This window comes from Falco biarmicus, chromosome Z, assembly GCF_023638135.1.
Source record: "Falco biarmicus isolate bFalBia1 chromosome Z, bFalBia1.pri, whole genome shotgun sequence".
Taxonomy (NCBI): domain Eukaryota; kingdom Metazoa; phylum Chordata; class Aves; order Falconiformes; family Falconidae; genus Falco; species Falco biarmicus.
Window position 1 is genome coordinate 37,103,421 of NC_079311.1, and position 13,944 is coordinate 37,117,364.

The window sequence follows — 13,944 nt, forward strand, 5'->3', positions numbered from 1 at the left end:
ACAGCGTGGCACTGGGCAGGAAGTCACCTGACGCCAGCCCAGCACACCACGCAGGCTTTGTACACACCTCAGGCTTCAGAAAATAAAAATCTTCTGGCTAGGCCCCCTTGCACTTGCCAAACAATGTGGGAATCGTAACATTTTGCCCAGGACAATGCTGAGTTTTGGCTGTGCAGTAACAGCTCTGATACCTGCTCCATAACAGCAGCAAGACACTTTGTAAGCAAATCCTGTACCATTTTAGGAAAGATAGGCCAGTCCTTGACAAAGAGGAATTTGTTTCTTGGAGACTTTTTGCCCAGTAATGTCCAACCATATATAGCAAGTTACTGCAGCTTCAGCAACGCAGATGGATGGTAATGCCCAGAACTGTTTGAGCATTTTGCAAAAGGAAATAGAAACTGCTGGCATCCATGCACGAGTGACAATCAGATACTTAAGCGGACTCCAGAAATGGAAATACACCTGATATTACTCTAGACAGCAAATAACATTTTTAAATCGAGAAGCTTAAACCCATGATATTCAGAGAGATGCATGTATTATACAAAGAGGCAGGATGTAGAAACATGTCAGATGAAGAAGCTGCCAATGAACCAGTGCTGCTGCCCTCAGGTGCTGTGGAGGTTTTTCTAGCTGTAACTTGGAGGTTAATCTGCTGAAACTCCTGAAGTCAAGGAGTTACTTGCAGCTTCCAGCCATTGCAAAGTTTGCTGTGAACCTGCTAGGAAGCTGGATACTAGTGACTCCCTCTGATCTGGAGCAGCATACAGGTATTTACAGGTTAACTGGACAAGTTTCATGTCTCTGACATGAGTCCCTTTCCATGAAAGCCCTGCTCGTGAGCCATGACAATAACCATAGACAGATCACCTTCAGACATGTTGAAAAGATGAGTAGGTGTTGAATTTGTGGTGAGGGATATCAGAAACGGAAAGACAGAAACTTGTATCTGAAGAAGAAAGTACAAACACCAAATGGGCTTAGCTCCAAAGTTCAGCCTGCAGTGAGTAAGAACATCAACAACTTAACCAGCAGCGAGTAACAGTAATCAAGAACTAGTTTATGGCTGCCCAACCCACAGAGCATTTGCTTTAATGAGTCTGTAATAAAAACCTTGGTGCTTCACAAAGGGGAAACTGGAGCTTGCTCTGCTCGGATGTGAAACACTTACTGGCTCAGCCCATAGCCAGCACTGAACGCACAACATTTTTGGTTGGGTGAGGCCCAGCCCTATGTACACAGCATGGCTATTTTGAATGATAGCACTGAGCACTGCAGCTTGCTTCTAGCGTAGTTCAGATGAGTAAAAAACACGCTGTGCTGACTGCAGTGTTCACTGCATAAACCCCTGTTAGAAGTTGAAGTATGAAAACTGCAGACATAACGGTCCCAGGTTAGCCACATGGAGGGCAACTAGAACCCCATCTGATCTATGTGAAGTAAGCTGTTACGGGGTTTATTAAGCCACAGCCTACAGAGAGGTGGGCAAATCTAAGAAAGCTTATTTTTGCTCTTTAGCCATGAGGTGTCCTTGGAGTTAAACCTTGGCATACCCTGTGATACAGAGGAGCCTGATCTCATTTGTTCCACTGAAGAGGTGTGGTCGTTGCTCTGCAGAGGCCAGGAATTAAATAAAAACTACTGAGAAGTATGAGAGCTATTCTGCTGCACTCAGAGGGTGCTTGTGCACTGAAGAGTAGCAGAGCATGTTCTTGGATAATAAGTGACAAGTCAGTCACTGGGGTACCAGGGCATACCCCTGTCAAAAGATTATTACCCTCTGTAATAATGAAGTTTTCTCTGATGTGTGCTACTGAGCCACCACATTCTGCAAAGAACATAGGATCCTCTTTCTCTCTTGCTGTTGCACACTGAACAGCATAAGGCTGATAAAAAAAAGACTCCATTTAAACAGTGAGTTATATACTGGCTTGGTTGGTAGAGTCAGTCAGGGCACCAGTGTTGACACTGATGGTTTGTTTAGTTTGTTGTAGAAAAGCGTTGTGTGACAAACATTTTTTAATTGATTAAAATAGATTTACTCCTATTTGTTGCAAATAGAAAGAAGGAAGGAGATGGAACAGAATGGGAGGAAAAAACCCTTTTATGTTACTGTTATTCTGTAAATTGAAATAGAATAATAAACAAAATGCTATTTTTACATCCAGTGATATTATTTATTACTAAGGAACTTTTTTTTTTTTTTTTCATAGAATGCCTATGGCTAATTCTTTTCAACTTACAGAAGGATATGGACAAGATTTATGATTGGAATAAACTGAGTGATTTTTCAGCATGAAGCACAGCTGTGAAACATGAACATGAAAAGAATATCTCATTTCCATACTGAGAAAATTTAACTGAAAACTAGTTCATTGTGTCCCATCAACTCAGGTCAAGATGTACAGTAAACACGTCCAGTGCTTTCTTGCCCACTGGCTGGTGGCATATGGTTCTCCTATACCATGTCTTTGATATTTTTGTTCCAGGCTGTTCCTGCACTCCCAAGACTGGACTGTCTCATGGTAAAGTTCTCTGCCTTCTGTAACCTGCCCAAACCAGTGGCATTAGTCAGTCTCATTTAGTTCAGCCCCGTTAATCTGTGCATCCAGTTTCCTTCTGGCATCTTTACTGACCTCCATAACCTCTGTTTACTCATGCTGCTCCTATGCCCGTTTCCTTGTTTTACTACCATCAATTTGCTACTTCCTGTATTTCTTTTTCATTCATTTATTTATTTATTTTATGATTACCTCTTGGCCATGTCATCTGTATGCAGGAGTTGCTGCCTTCTTTTCCCTTAAGATTCTTTTGCTGACGTGGACTGTCAACATACTGACCATAATAGTCCATAGTGTGATCTTTTACTTCAAAGAGGTTATGTTTCTGTTTGAGTCACAATCTGCAGATCTAAATTGTGCATTTACTACAGACACAGTCTTTATACTCTTCATAGCTCCTCATTTCCTCAGCCATCTTACTGATGCTACCTCTAGCCATAAAAACTGGTTGGTACTTCTCTACTAACGCTAAATGCCAAATATAACATGGTCTTTGGCCCTTTCCTAAACAAAACTTGTTTTTTTAGAGCCACCAGGATCAAAACTCTCTTGATTTTAACATGGAAGTTGTCTTTTAAGAAATTGATTCCATGCAGCTCCACTTCTTCTCTCCCAAACTCCCAGCTACCACTATTTCCCTTCTTATATACTAGGGCCAAGCTTTATATTGCCATAAAATGTTTTTTCCATCAACTTGTGAAAAAGGAAATATGCCTAAAGAAATCCATTACATATTTCAGAAGTGTACATGCAGAGTTGCGATATTTAAGAGAAAGAATTGCAGAGGGTATTACATAGTAACATACAGAAAATTAAATAAAAAGGGTGAAGAGCTAGCAGTGCTTGCACATTTTATGGTGAATTAGGATTCTAATATCTTGCTGCAGAAAACAACAAAAACTAGAGACAAACAGAGTCAAATCAACCTTGATTCAAAAAATCAGTCTTTGATGAAGTTGAATCCTAATCCACAAATTAACCAAATTCTGAAACCGGCATTTAAAACTGAGTGGAAACCATAGAAAGAACTTGAATGTTAGATTAATTTGGCTATGCTGGCCTGAGTCAAAGAGAGGGCAGGCAGCCATGATAAGTGTTGGAGCCCAAACACTATCTTCCATATTACAGTAATCCATCTAGATATGATGACAGCATGAATCTCCTGATGGACAGGTTCCTCACAGGCAGAGAGGGATGACTTTTTTTAACACAACTGAACTTGGAAGATGGCATTTGGGAGGCCTTGCATGGTATGCAAATGCCAGGGTGTCTCACTGTTTTAATTGAGAGACCTGTGCGCCTTTCAGATGAACCTTTTCAGAGTACCCCTCCTGCCTGATCTCAGCTCACCCCAGCTGGTCTTTATCCAAAGCCTGATTTCTGGTAAACCAGCTAATGCTCTACATGTGGTCATATTTAAATTAGTCAAAGATCTATAGGTGGGCACCAAGTCCATGATTCTTACATGGATACTATGAGATGGTATGGATCTCTGTAGAGCTTCAAAATCAAGGGCTGTTCCAGAGGGAAATGTTACACCTGCTGCTCTCCCAGTCTCGTTGGACAGAAAGCATTACAGGAATTCTGGTGTAAGGCTATCTGCTTCCGCTGTGTCTCAAAGTAGTGTCAAAATTGCCCATGCATCAATATAGCTGTGCACCTCTGGACAATACTGATTTCAACGTCCAAGATAAACACTTGAGAACTAGGAACAAAATATCCTCTGTTATCCTCTGTCCTCAGTAGAGATGATGAGAAAACCTTGAGACTGACAGTCTTCAGAAACAAGAACAACTCTGTACATTGAGGCAGTCTTTTTGTCACAAATGTTTCCTTTCAGATATATATTTTCATTGCCAAACTCTAATAGGTTCCTCACTCCCCAACAAAAGAGGTAACAGACCTGAAAAAGAAGAGCTTGAAAATCCTTGCTTATGTGGTCCATCAGGGATTTTGTCATTGCCACTGATGTTACTTGTGAGGCACTCAGATATTATTGATAGGTAGCAATATCAGTAACTACTTAGCCACAGATAATTGCATATGTCAGAAATATTATTATCACTCAGTGGAAGATTTCTGTTCTTTCTCCCTTCCACCATTTCCCGCCCCGCCTCTCATGGCAGAAAGGCCATGTAATAGTTGCATTTTTTTGTTCATTTTCCCAATCGTGGTTAACGTAATCAGTGAAATAAAATCCCAAGTGGTAAGACCGAAGGCAAAGGAGAGAGAAATGTCTCCAATTACTTAGCTAGGAACTGATTCCTTGTACATTCCTTACATGGTCCAAACCCAAAACCTCAAATCTGAACTTCCTCAGACCTTGGACAAACAAGATTCTGTATGTGAACTTTGTGGCTTGGCCCTTTTCTTAGACCCAGCCTAGCTCATGAGTCACAGATGCAGGAAAGTGCAGGAGAATCATTACATGCCCTACAATATCTTAAAAGAAAATAAATGAATCAGTTAAACCAAAAAGAAAAACAAGTGTGACAGGCTTATTCTCTTCTGGGTTTTCTGTGTGTCAAATCCTGCTTTGAAATAGAGGGCCTGAGAATAAGTTCAGTTCATCAGAGCAAGCAGAACCTTCTCGTTATTCTCAAAAAGACAAGGGTGAAATCTTATAATATTGGCTCTTAAAATGTATAGCAGACACATTGCAGGAGGAGGGTTAATGAGAGGCAAGAGGAGAGAAAGCAAAGCACAGAATGATAGGAATTACTTTTCTTTAACCTGCATAATGTTTTCCATGTCCTTATTTTCCTAATTCAGCAGTTCTAATGCCCGTAATTCACAATAATAAATTGCAAACTGAGAGCAGGTTTGTGTGAGACGTACTAACTTGAGCAACGCAACTCATAATTATGAATATCTGTGATGTACTTTAATGCATGGGAAGGGCTTTCTTTCACCGCCTGTCTGCAAAATATTCCTCTAACGTCAAACAGCAAGGCCTGGAGTCTTTGCCCATGTCATACCATGCCCTTATTCACAATGGGCACAGTGCAGCCTAGCATTCCTGCAGCCTAGCACTCAGGCTCTTGTCAGCATGAGCATTTTGAGTGGGAAGCACTGAAGGTTCATTGCAGTGGGGTATGCTGTAAACGTGCAGCTTACTGTCCATGAAGATGGTCAGAAATGTTCCAGGGGAACCATACCCACCCTGAAATGCTGATTAATCTCATTCTGCGGGAATGTGTCTGTTTTAACAAGTCTTCTGACAAAACACAGGCACATTTCCAAACTCGCCTGCCAGGCAGGTTTCAGTCAAAAGCCTGCCCGGTTTCATGCCAGCTTGCCAACCCAGCTCCTTAGCAGTCTGCCCAGCAGTCTCCTGGGTAGACAAAATACCAGGCCTTCAGACTTCCCAGTGCTAGGGCAGCCTGTTGAACAAAGCGCCTCAGCCCTAGGGTACAGGCTTGCAGGCTGTCTGTCACAAAGCTGGACTGTTTATCAGCCTTAAAGGCAGGCAAGAGCAGGGCTGCCTGCCCTGAGAAGGGCAAGAAAGATGTTTGCCTGGGACTTCTGTAACAGGAACAGTAAATGAAGAGTGAGGAGGAGTAAGACTGCAAGAAGGACAGCAAAATATCCATGTCTTTTTGGCCTGGTTAGTCCTGCAACAGACTGTATTTTGGGGGAGTTCCAGCTCTGGACCCAAAACCCATCGAGGATGGGTGCAATAAATTGGCTCATTTACCTGAAGATTCACATCGATCAAAGTGTCTGTGTATGCAAAGTGTTTCAACCTTTTTCTCTTCTAGGCTCAGTTTATCTTCTTTCTGTGCAGGGGAAGCCAGAGCAGCAGAGCCCCTTTTTTGTCACATGGTGGGCTTGTACCAAGTCCACTTTGCTGTATGTTCTGTAGAGTGGCTGCATTGCGTGTAGGTAGTTAGACCAAGTCTTCAGAGGACTAACCATGCACCTGCTATGCTGCACAGGTCTGCAATTGTCCTAAGAAACATCCCAAGTGTTAGTGGCAATTCAAACAAACTGTTCCTACCATTATTATTTTCTCAAAAACAACTCAGGAACATCAAAAAGAATAGTACATATACTGGTTAAGGCATTCTGGAAGTGGTGTTCTATCTTTATTTGCAACTTTGGGGCCTCCTACTGCTTCCTTCATTCTTTAAAGCATGCACTCTTGTCATGTAATGGAAGAGAACACAAAGGACCTCCATAACGGTTGGTGACCAGTAGTCAGTTTCTGTCAGCTCTCAAACTACTCAGCTCCCCACTGCTTGCTGTGTGCTTGATCTGAAGTTTTCCACAGGAAACCCGTTCACAAACTGTGTGAAGAGGTCATCTTTGACCTGGGGTAGGAATGAGGACTGAGAACCTGTGGCTGAGAAAATGGTCTTGCTAAACACTTCTTTAACCTTTCTTTGTAGTAGGTTTCCTTGTCTTCTTTCTATTCTGTGAGAGAACAGATTTTATTCTAAGAATAATATCTGAGGAACAATAAACAAAAATGGCAAATTTGGGATCTGGATGAAAAATGTTCTTGACCATTTTACTGCGTTCTGATTACTGCCCACTGGAACTAACACCAGTTCATCTCCATGAGAAATTTTGACAGAAAACTAAATCAGCTTTTTGTTAGAGAATAAAATATCAGTCTGGAAGGGACTGTCCATGCTTATTCTTCTGAGACTTGATGACATTTGTTTACAGCTAATTCGCCCAAGCAGAGTTTGATTTAGGTACACTAGGCACAGCTGCATCAGCTACCACTTTTTGTATCAAAACTGTCTTCCTAAGTTTGTGTAGCTCAAGATGGTGTGTGTTATGCCTTCTAGACATATACTCAATTTTAAAGGCTCACGTTTGAGAAGACTGTTTGTACCAAGAAAATAACATTTTTCTTCTCACCCATGTTTTGAGCCAAACACAAGTAAAATCAAATTAAAAACATGGCCTTGTCCTTAGAACTTTACAGGGAATAGGAGAGAAATTCTAGGCTTATTTTCACCAATTGCATGGACAGCATTTGGGATTTGGCTTAGAAAAAGAAACAATCTTTTACTCCTTCCATGTTTGCTCACTGTTAAATACCCTCAGAAAGTCTTGCATCATTGATCCCTTATTTTCCTCAGATTTTTTTTCAGGGGGTGTTTGAGATAATATTTAGTTCCTGGATCTTTTTGTACTCATCATCAGTGGTGGGAAGCCTGGCCCCCTTGACCTAATTCTAGATAATGGTTCTTTCACTGCTCACTAAGAAGTTCACAGCTAGTGTTTCACACCTCAAGCACAAACCCATGCAGCTACATCAGGTTTTGCCCCTGGCCACACATCAGTTCTTCTCAGCGTTGTCCTTCTCCTGTCTGGTGTCTCCTTCCCTGTTTAAATGTGAGGAGAGGCAGTTCAGAATCTAACTTAACAAATCTTGTCAAAATTTTCCTGTAGGGTGTATCATCACTAGTAGACACAAGGGACAGATTCTGCCATGTTCTGAAGGTGGCTTGCAAGGGTGTGTGTCATGTGCAGGCAATAATAATGGGATGGCAGGGAAAAAGCCTCCATTCTTTTAGTTTGTGGTCCCCTTCCTTCTTAGCCTGCCACAGCTCAGGTTTTCGAATTAATTCAAATAATTTCTCTAGTTGCTTTAACATAAAAATATTTCACCGGAATACTGGATGGCTAGCAATACTAGGTAAAGCTAGCTTGCCATTAACACTGCAGGCTTTTTAAACCATTACTCAACTTCCTGCATTATTTCAAACTTTTGCCCTGTGTTTCAGACAGCTCAATCTAAAAGCAGGATTACAGTTAAGCCTAATGTTTTTTTCTGTGTTGCTATGACTTGTGTTAGCAGCAGTTCTGAAGTCACAAATTAATTAATTTTTTCTGGAGACAAGATACTTGCACCCCTTTAAGTCTTGCAACCACATAGGTGTATGGAACACTAAATGAGGCTTTCCTTTTCTCTACTTCCAGTTTAATTTCACAGTAGATTTTATCCATGCCTACCTGTTTTAACAGAAAAGATTTGTACTGAACATTGTGGAGGGATTGGTGTTAATGCATGAAGAACAAAAGTATGGTAGTAGAAAAAGATTAACACACTATACTTCCATCTCCTATCTAAAGGAAAGGCACAGGCATTAACAGATAAGATACCTCTGAAATAGCTGTGTTTACAGACTGCTGAGTCTTATTGGCTTCATTGGGCTACATATTCTCCAACCCCACTCTCTTACTCCATTCAGATCCCTTTTTGCTTTTGCCATCTGTTTCTTGCATGAAACACAATGAAGAAAACTGTGTATACATTATTGTGTAAGTCTCCATCATAGTTATTTTTAGACAACTATTTTTGAACTAGCTAATAAGTAGGTTTCTGCATGTGGTACTCTATGAGGGAATCAGGGTGGTTCAGGACAGAATGAATACAACGTGTTTGCATAAATCCATGATCACTATCTCTTTATCCCAGGTAACACAGGATGTTCTTCAGGGTTGGGTCTAGCCCTGTTAACGCATAAACTGTCCTTGAAGTTATTCAGAAACACAGGCACCCTTCTCCCATGGTGAATTATCCCCATGGCTATGCTGTAAAGGCAAGCTCACTTTTGCTGTTTGTGTCTGCTCTGGTAGCTTTTTAACTCTATTTCTGCATATTAAGCCACATGTTAACCACCCTTCTGGATACCAGTTTTAGAGCTCTGCAGTCCAGGAATTAGGAAACCAACAGTGCAACAGGGATTTATACCAGCAATGGTTGGTAGAGATTTTTCCAAATGTCTATCAGACAAAGCCCTCCTCTGGACTTGAGTAGAAGAGGTTCCAGTTCCCCACATCTGTAGGTACTAGCTGGACTCATCTGCAAGAAAGGCGCCACCTCCCTGCTGCATGCATAGAAGGAAAGTAATTATCTGAGCACTATAAAGGTGAAAAGGAATGATGGCAATGTTATTTCTAGTCCTCCGAGGTTACCAAGTAGCTGAGCAGAGAATTTCAGGAGCAAAAGTTTGAATTAAGCCGTCTGCCTGACTGTAAGTGCTGAAGTCCATGAAACAATGGCTGTTGAACAACCAGGAGCATGCTTTTCAATGATCCCTGCTAAGGGGGTTTTCCAGACTCTCCACAGTCCTTGAGAGCGAGGGTCTAAGACTAAGAATTATACTCCATTCTCTTACAAGGCTATAATTAGCCTGCCCAGTGCTTGCACAGCTTTAACATACAATAACCATAAAACAGTAGCACAGACATCCCCTACACAGAACAAAGGCTTCTTCTTGTCTTTCTGCTATTCATTGCTGTGTGACAAACTTTTTATAGCTCTTGATGTCTTTAAGTTTACTACTCAATTTTCACTTCAATAGAACACACTTCCAACGATTTTGCAAAGCATAGTGGCTTCAACAAATGACTCACTGATAATTACTGTCATAGGAGAGCCAACTGCTCAGCATTTTAATACGCATTTTACTATTCTTAGTTGTTATTGTGGCTGTAAAAATCCGTCATGCGATGTTTGCTCTTAGCATCATTCCTCAAAGCACAACGTCACAGAAAAATATCTGTCCTCATTGTCTGTCTGCCTTCAGTAGTCAAGCATACTAGACTTCCAAACATTTTAGTGAAAATCAAGTGAGGTACATTTCTTATAGATTTAGTGCTGTCACTTAAGTAAGGATTACTCACAAATGTAAATCATCAAAGCCAGTGGGATGACTAATATGAACAAAGATTAAATGGCAAGACCAAGTCTCAAATGTGTATAAGAAATGACTGTAAAAAACCATCCCACTGGTTTCTTTACACATCTCTCACCTTAGAGTATGACAAATCAAGCAGAAAAATAGATGACTGGAAACGTGGTGGTGAATAGTGTTAGGTCATATCTAAAAACCTCTGCCTAAGAGTTTTGACTTTCCCTTGTCTTGGCTTTGCTGGAGACCAGGAAGTGAAGTTTTTGACTTGTTTCATCATTTTTGAGTAATCTCATCTAGATGAATCAGGTTTATGTTAACTGTCATTTGGGTAACTTGTATGCAAGAAAATTTTATTTTGTTTTGGACATAAGATTGTTCATATTCATTTGGACAGAAACTCTCTTAAAGGGAAAATGTGAAAACACGGGGGGGGTTGTTTGTTTGCTTGTGCAGTGGTTTTGGTTGTTTATTTTTTGTTTTGATTTTTATTTTTTCTTCTGGGTCAGAAGGCTTAATTTGCTGGGGCTTTAGACTAGAACCTGTCACAAATTGCTTCGGTCACTGAAGACCAGCAGATCCTCTAGACATGAGGGACTTTTGGGTCCTCTTTAGTAGAACTTACTTCTTCTCAAGAAATTATCGCTTTACATCAAAAATCCTGCAAACTGTTGGCCTGTATTGTTTAATTGGAATTATCCAAATATCAGCAGTGAGGCAGCTCTGAGTAATTACACATTTCAAACCTCTCTGGTCCATGGCAACCTCTGAGCAAGGTGCCATGAAGCTGGAACTTAGTGTGCTGCTTGGTGAGCCCATTTCACCACAGGCTGGAAAGAGCTGATCCCGATTGCAATGTCACTTGCCTCCCTCCTGTGCTGTTGGCCGTGAGAAATTGCTGATCTCCCTACCTGTGTGTCATCTCCCCCTTCCTTGCAAACGTATGTGGGCGTAAGGTGTGCCTTGCCTTCTCAGTCACTGCAGGGTGACTGCCCTTTTCCTTCTCCAGTGCTTTTATGTGGTGTGCTACCGATTTCCTACTCATCAGGCCTGCTGCTCATATGTAGAGGGAAGCTTGGACTTTTTTTTTTTTTTTCCAGGGATATTCATAGCATTTCCCACTTTCTACATACATACTATATGGTTCATAAAATGGCACATTTTCATGTTCTTGAGGGCTTTCCAGTGATTTTTTTTCCACTCTAATCTTGAAAAATGAATGGCAATGCATGTTTCTACTTTCCACAGTATCGGCAGCACTACTTAGAGTTTCAGTAGTGGCATATATGTTCATTTATTAAAAGAACCTTTTTGAAAATACTTCTCTTTGCATTTAAAATATTCAGGTGCAATCAGATACTTCCTTTAGTCCTGAAGATACAGCTGTTCTCTACATTGCCTCTGAATCTAAGTAGGGTAACTTGCTAGTGGCTCTGCAGACAGAATTGCCATCTGTGTCCTAAGAAACAGGACATTTCTGTTTTCTTTTAGAGTCATCTAAAATATTTTAATACAACTTTCTTACTGTTTGGTTTTATGTTGTAGATCTGTTTGAGAATATGAAAGCCATTCATAGTCATCGAGTTTGCTTTTGCACTTTCATGTCATGTGAAGGTTATGAATGACCCATCAATCTGAAGTTGGCTCTTGCAGTGCAAAAGTATCATGTAAATTTGCTTTATTTAGTCTGTGCACTTATTGTGCAATTTTTGGTGTTTCTTCACATTTAACAGCTCCAGTAAACATTGCCTCACTTATGTCTGCCTAATTTACAATGTGAACATCTATTTCTCTTGGGTTTGCTTTTAGCAAGAGTACATTACAGCACAAATATTTTTCCAGTACAGTTTCCACAAATGTTCCCAGATGCATGGAAATATTTTGATTAATACTTTGAACTGCAGTCAAATAACTTGCCTTTTTCTTTAATGTATTTTATTTCTGGCTTTGATCTTTATAAAATCAAAATATTATCTATTTTATCATACTTGTGCTACTACTCATCTTGAGCAGGAAGCCCTGGAGGACTTGGTTAGTATTAAACATTTTTGAGCACTGATCACACTAAATATATAAAAAGATTGGTGAACATAGTTTTGCGTGATTGCATTGATATGTAGTGAACCTCCTACAGATATAAAGAATGTAATGGAGGGAAACAAAGGATTGTAGCAGAAGCCGCCATATCTTCAGTAATTCCAGTGCGTATGTGTGTATACATGCACACACATACACATATTAAAAAAAAATGATATAAATATATAAAACTTATTTAAATATGTTTAATAGATCATAATCTTAAAAAGTATTTTATTCTTATTTTGCTCCAGGCTCTATGTTATTTCAATTATTATGTTGTACTGTATGTGGACTATAATAAAGTTGAGGAATTAAAGCCTTTCTTCTTTGGAGACTTCTACTTGGGACTTCTACTGTTGACTTAAACTGATTCTGAATTTCAGACTGGGTCATACCTAGAGCTTCTATTACAGAAAGCCCAAGAGGCATGGATACAAGTGAATGCAAAGGAGTCAATCAGTGTTAGAGGTGACAGACATTACTTTGTTATATTTTTGTTAATCACTTTTCAATTACCCCTTTTCTAGATCCTTCATGCAGTACTATGATTCAGTATAGGCTCAGCAGTGCTCATTAAGCCAAAATCAGAGGTAGATTAAAATAATTTTTGTGTAGTAATAAAAACCAATGAACCTAAAGGAGCTGAAGTGAATATTGTGCTGTCCAAAAGCGAGTTTAAATCCTACCATGCTAGAGTCAGCTGAGAATTTAGCTAAAGATCTTCATGACCTACTTCATCCCTCCAGTAGGAAAATCAGCAGAGGTGGATAATCACAGAAAGATTCTCTTTTTAGAGTTTTCCCGAAAGCCTTCGACTCCCTTTGTGCAGAATGCTAGCTATGGCTTTCATCTGTGCTATTTTTTTTCTGTACCTCAGGAGAGGAGGAAAAATGAGAAATACGTTCCTTCAGCCACACACATCAGCATTCAGCCCTCTATCTTAACCTTATGCTTGGGTTTGCTGAGCACCCACACTCAGGTTTGGAGCGTAAGAACAGATTTTGCTATAGAAAGTTTTGACCCTCCTGAACTCCTCAGAGTAGAAGTAATATGAAATGTAGAAATTATCTTTGTCACTAATCTGGGAGAAAGATCAGGTCTGATTTTATGGCTGATTATAATTAGTGACAAACATATAAGCAAATAGGCTACCAAACTCCATCTGGAATATTATTTCCAGGACTGTTCACCCACGTAGGAAGGATATTATTGCCTTGGAGACTTCTTTCTATATTTCAAGAATCTAAGTTATGAAGGCAAATTTGAATTACCGTGTTTATTTTTTCTAAGTACAAGGTTTAAAGTTGTTTAAAGTATATAGCCAGGATTCATCATAAATATTTTCTATGGTGAAAATGGCATGTACCTTTCCATTTTAAAAGTTGCCTGAAGTTTTGGGATTTACATTAGTTTTGGACAGTCCGGGGCCTCTCAAGTGCATTTGTATTAGCACAATATGCATAGTACGGGATATAATGTGTGCTGCAAGGGTTTCCTCACCTAGGTTCTCCCAGGGTGCCTAGGACCTTAAGCAGACCACCAACGTTTATGAGCAAGCAGGTCTTCAAGATCATTGCTGGAGCTCACACCTGACATTTCCAGTAGCACACTGACCATCTTTGTGTGTATGTACATCCACTGGC